General features: G+C 40.8%; 1 non-coding gene across 1 annotated transcript; it reads right to left on the reverse strand.

The window, feature by feature from the left end:
* Window positions 1–5596: 5596 nt before the first annotated feature.
* trnas-aga lies at window positions 5597–5681 on the reverse strand. Its single transcript has one exon. It is a non-coding gene; the product is annotated as a tRNA-Ser (tRNA).
* Between the last annotated feature and the right edge of the window lie 7 nt (window positions 5682–5688).

Below are 5688 nucleotides of genomic sequence, written 5' to 3' on the forward strand. Positions count from 1 at the left end.
AATGTCTTTAAATATCGACCTGGAGAAACCTTTCAAGTTATGGAGATTGAACGTATCACTTTTAAATAACCCGGAGGCAATCCAATATATAAAAGACGAATTAAATTTCTTTTTAGATATCAATGATACGGACAACATTTCACCATCTACTCTGTGGGATACAGCCAAAGCATACTTGAGGGGTAAAATTATCCATTTTTCTTCAAAATTTAAAAAAGAACGTGAGAAAAAACAAGAAGACTTAGAACAGATTAAGAAACTGGAGACCAAACATAAACGAACAAATGAAGAAAATGTATTACAGGAACTGTCATGATTGGTTTTATATCAAACCCACATGCAGAACACAACGGAGGCTGGGTAAAAGTTTAACAGAGTTTATTAAAGATGTTGACACACAAAATCATGAACTGGATCTGGAACAGATCCGGGTTGGGTTCACTGAAGTCTGCAGAGATGATAGTTTGATTAGCTGGCAGGCAGATGATTAATGAGTCCTTAGATAATTCTGATTCTACCTTGACGGGGTCCAGACTTCTCTTTGAGAGAGGGAACCGTTGGGTCCAGAGACTGTTGGTTCAGCAGAGTACACAAGCAGCTGCAGCGTCTAGCTTCTGACTTTGAATGGCAGACCTTGATCAGAGTTTCCAGCTCTTCACAGAGAGCAGCAGGGGAAATCCAAATAGGAATCTTCAGGTTTGGCTCACCAGGGCTGGAAGGCAGGTTAAGCTCACCCAGAGCTTGCAGGCTTGAGACAGGTTTCCTGTGAGCAAAAACAGAGGAGAGTTAGAATCAGTTCTCTCACTTGAGACAACTAAGATTCTTTCAGGTATCAGAGGCTCAGGTTGCTAACCAAACTAAGGTCAACACTGCGGCGTCGAAGGAAGGTCTGGCAGCTGCTTATAAAGGGAAGGTCTCCTGATGAGAAGATGCGTCTCAGGTGTGCTGGAGGGCTCCAGCCCCAGGAGACCCACGGCGCACTCTGCTGGAGGAAGGTGGTACATCCCCAGATCCCAACAGTATACACCATCTGCAGACACTTTTAGCACTCGCATTTAAGGATTTTTTTTTTAATATCATTCATGGTTTAGCTGTTTAGCTGACTTGTTCGGGCATAGGAAAAAGTTGATTCTGAGAAAAATCCTCAGACTCAGAAAAAACACATTTTTACATTGTCACTGTGGCCAAATAATTTTAAGCAGAAACATGAAAGTTGGCACAATCGAAGCCGAGAGATGGCTGACGCCCACAGTGAAAGAATTTTTTGAATACCATTCAGCTGCCTGAGAGGAGCAGGTGGGACAAACCATTTTGTTTCTCTTTCCATTAGGGTTGTGAAAGAGCTACAGACATGAAAGTTACCCCAATCAGAGACAAGGGATAGCTGGCGCTAAGACTGAAAAAATGTTTTGGATATCATTTACGGTTTGCCTTGGTTTGTTCCGAGCCGTTTTTCCCATGCAAAAAAGCCTGAGAGCAAAGGAACAATAGTGCTCCGTCGTCAAGGTAACCGAGCTTCAAAGGGATTTTACCTCTGCCACTTTGTACAGCACATATTAATCTAATGGAGGGATAAAACGCTGATTTAACATTTGGAATTGGATACTATATGACTACTGGCTATGACCCTTCCCTTGACACCTAACCCTGATAGACTTTCAAAATAATTCTCCGGGGACCGTACAAAATAAAAGCCTGTTCATAATACTATTATACTATTTTTTGCAGCATAGGGCTCAACATAATGACCCAAACTTAACCACTTTTTAAAAATTAGACTCTAGGGGGCTTTTCAAAAAGCACCCAATAGCAAATTTCAAAATAAAAGCCTCTCTCTCTGAAGACCTCGTCACCTCTGACCTAAGAATCAGAACATCTTATGGCACATTCTGCTGCCGTCACTTTTGGGTTCTCAGGTGAAAACTCTTAATCGCCTTTTATGTCCCAGTCCCAGTAGAAAGCATTATCAACATTCAGATCTAATTCTAAAAGTTAGCATGTCTTTTGTTTTTACAATCCTACATTTAAATCCATTAAGTAAGTTTTAGGTTTTACTCTCTTTAAACATACTTGCTTTATATTTGGCCAAAAAGGATTATTATTATTATTTCACTCTCTCTAGAAGAGATGCCACTTTGAGTCAAATCCTCATGAATTAATATTCATTTTTTTGCAAATCTGTGGTCAGTCCAAACCACCACTGGGAGTTCTGAGCCTTCGAGCCAGTCCCTTCACTCTTCAAGTGAGAGTTTGTTGGCTAGGAGCTCTCTGTCTCCAATATTATAATTTCTCTCAGAAGAAGTGAATCTTTTTGAAAAGAAGGCGCATGGATGGAGCTTACTATATGTTGGGGACTGCTGGGAGAGTACAGCCCCAACACCAGTATCTGATGCATCTACCTCCATGATGAATTGAGCTGAGGGATCAGGATGGATAAGGATGGGTGCCTTAGAGAATTAGGGTCTTTAGGTTAGAGAAGGTTTTCTAAGCTTCAGGGGTCCAGATGAATGGTTTTTTTGGTGGAGGTTAGGGCAGAGAGAGGAGCGGATATGACGCTGAAATTTCGTATGAACCTCCTGTAGAAATTGGCAAACCCTAGAAACTGCTGGAGCTGTTTTCTGGTTTCAGGGGTTGGCCAGTCCATCACTGCCTTGATCTTGGCTGGGTCTGTCTTCACCTGTCCACCCTCAAAAACAAAACCAAGAAAAGAGATTGAAGCTGGTGAAAAATATTTTTGGTGGGGCTGATATATCCTAGTGTATGTCTCCAACTAATCCAGAATAAGAATTCAAATAAACAATTGGACAATAAATACAATTTAACAGTAATGATTTAATTTACTATATAATAACAGTAACAGTGATGATTTTGGTCACTGTGACGGGGTTCTTCGGCCTCCAAGAATCCAGGCTCAGTCGGGTTACCGGTGTTGATGATTTATTGTGCTCAAAAACTCAAAACAGGGTGCAAAACTCTGGGCCTCAGCCTCCCTCCAGTTATCAGCAATGTAACAAAGAAACAGAAAACAGAAATGGCCGCTCTTCTTCCCACAGCCCTCATTAAACAGTTTAAGCCCCTCACCTCAGGCTCTCTTATTTCTGATTTCTTCTCATAAATCAGTTTTGTCCATATATTACCTCCACAAACAATTGATGTACAAAAACAAATAATTTTTACAACTTAATTCCTTTACACAGATTCATTGACTTATTCAATTACACCAAACTTTTAAACATAAAATAAAAAAAAATAATAATCTGACAAACATTTAGCGAGTCACGTGTTGGTGACGTCACTTCCGCATTCCAACAACTCTGGCATTTTAACCGCTTACTGAGCGTTTGAACCCAGCAAAGGGGTCCTTAAAGTAGGCTGCCTTTCTCCGGCAGGCTCATAGGAGGGGGGGCAACTCCTCCAGGTCTGAATTCCTCATGGAGCGGCTGCATTTAGGGAGCACATGTTTAGCATAACAGCATGAGTGTTTACATGCTTTCTTTCTCCTAAATGTGATGAGCAGCTTGCAATGACTGTTGTTGTCAGTGAATAAACAAACACAGGCATTAGAGGAAAGAGCTATCATTGCTGGTAGGACTCGAACCTACGCGGAGAGACCCCAATGGATTTCTTTTCCATCGCCTCAATCTGTCGGTCACAACAACCCCATATATCAACCCATGTGGTCACAAAAACTGGGATAAACTTCAAAACACGTCAAAAGGAGCAACGCAAAAGATCCATATCTTCAATGTAACCACTGAAAAAGAACAAATTATTCTGTGAAATTCCAAGATAAGCTAGGAAGTCTTTGAGGAATCACAAGGTTTTGTCAATTCATTTCTGTAGTGCAGTAAATGTTTGTGTAAGCCAGTATGATAGGAAGTATTTGGAGAACTTATTGACATCGTTTTTTCCCTCAAATATCATTAGGATTTGTGTAGAATTTGGTGGCATTAAGCCAAAAGGGAAGTCTACAGGGTGTCCCATTGTCTTTGTCATTACACTTCAACAGTACACATAATTTCTGTGCTAGCCATGAAGCAAGGAAACATTTACAAAAGCAAGGAAACAAACTGGGTAAAACCATGAACAAAGGACTATAAACACAGGACTAAAAAAGTAACAGAGTTTATTCCAGATCAGGTGGTTACAGGACAGAGAAAAAGCTTGAACCTACGCAGGGAGACCCCAATGGATTTCTAGTCCATCGCCTTAACCTCTCAGCCACAGCAACCCCATATGCCAACCCATGTGGTCACAAAAACTGGGATAAACTTCAAAACATGTCGAAAGGAGCAGTGCAAAAGATCCATATCTTGAATGTAACCACTGAAAAAGAACATAATACTCTGTGAAATTCCAAGATAAGTTAGGAAGTAAGTCTTTAGGGGATCACAAGGTTTTGTTAATTCATTTCTGTAGTGCAGTAAATGTTTGTGTAAGCCAGTAAGATAGGAAGTTTTTGGAGATGTTAAATGAGGAAGTTATGTCCCCTAAAAAGCAGTTGCGCCTTGGGACTTCCCCACCGGTTCTTTTCCTGGGAGCAAGTTACTTACTACTCTTAACTCAAACTGGGTAAAACCATGAACAAAGGACTATAAACACAGGACTAAAAAAGTAACAGAGTTTATTCCAGATCAGGTCGTTACAGGACAGAGAAAAAGCTTGGAGCTTGCACAGCTGTGGGCTCAAAAAATCACGTCCGCGAGTGACCTGCAAAGATTGAGCCCTGAACAAGGTCATCTTCTCCTTCTTGTACCTCATGAGTCTATGTGTTGGATCAGGTGGATGCTTTGCTGTCCGTATGAGAAAGTGACACGCCATCCATGTTCAAGGATTACAGATAGCTCTCCTCTATCAGACCGGCTACAAGATGTGCCAATATCCTGTGTATTTTTAAAGACACGAAGGCTGTCCTGATTAGATGACATCCGTACACACAGTGACATCCACAATGTGAAGGAAGGCCATCCATTCTCTCTAGTCTGGCTAATAAAGTAACAATGCACATGATGTATAAAGAATAAACCTAAAAGATAACTTATTGACATCAGTATTTCTCTCAAATATCATTAGGATTTGTGTAGAATTTGGTGGCATTCCAAGTTTAGCCAAAAGGGAAGTCTACAGGGTGTCCCATTGTCTTTGTCATTACACTTCAACAGTACACATAATTTCTGTGTTAGCCATGAAGCAAGGAAACATTTAGAGTTTCTACTGTCATTTTTATTTCAGTCAACCAGTGGTTTGGAAGGTCTTAGACACAATGTCTTAGACTTAAAGCAAGGTCAAAGATACTTAGCAGTAAAGACTGTGGAAATCGGTTACTTTTTCACATTCCTCATAAAATATAGTGCTCTTTTGTCCCAGTCTGTTGGTTAAGTGCAACTTCGGTTCCCTTTTGAAAAACGGTTTTTAAAAAGTAAAGCAAGGAAATTAGGCCCAATACTGGAACTGATCACAGAAATGTTTTCTACCCAGACAGTGGAAAGAGAATAGGATAACAGCATGCTTTCTTTCTCCTAAATGTGATGAGCAGCTTGCAATGACTGCTGTTGTCAGTGAGTAAACAAACACAGCAATTAGAGGAAGGAGCTATCGTTGCTGGTAGGACTCGAACCTACGCGGGGAGACCCCAATGGATTTCTAGTCCATCGCCTTAACCTCTCGGCCAAAAATGGGGCAAAAGGG

This window comes from Cyprinodon tularosa, unplaced genomic scaffold, assembly GCF_016077235.1.
Source record: "Cyprinodon tularosa strain WSP-4 unplaced genomic scaffold, ASM1607723v1 ctg1302, whole genome shotgun sequence".
NCBI lineage: Eukaryota > Metazoa > Chordata > Actinopteri > Cyprinodontiformes > Cyprinodontidae > Cyprinodon > Cyprinodon tularosa.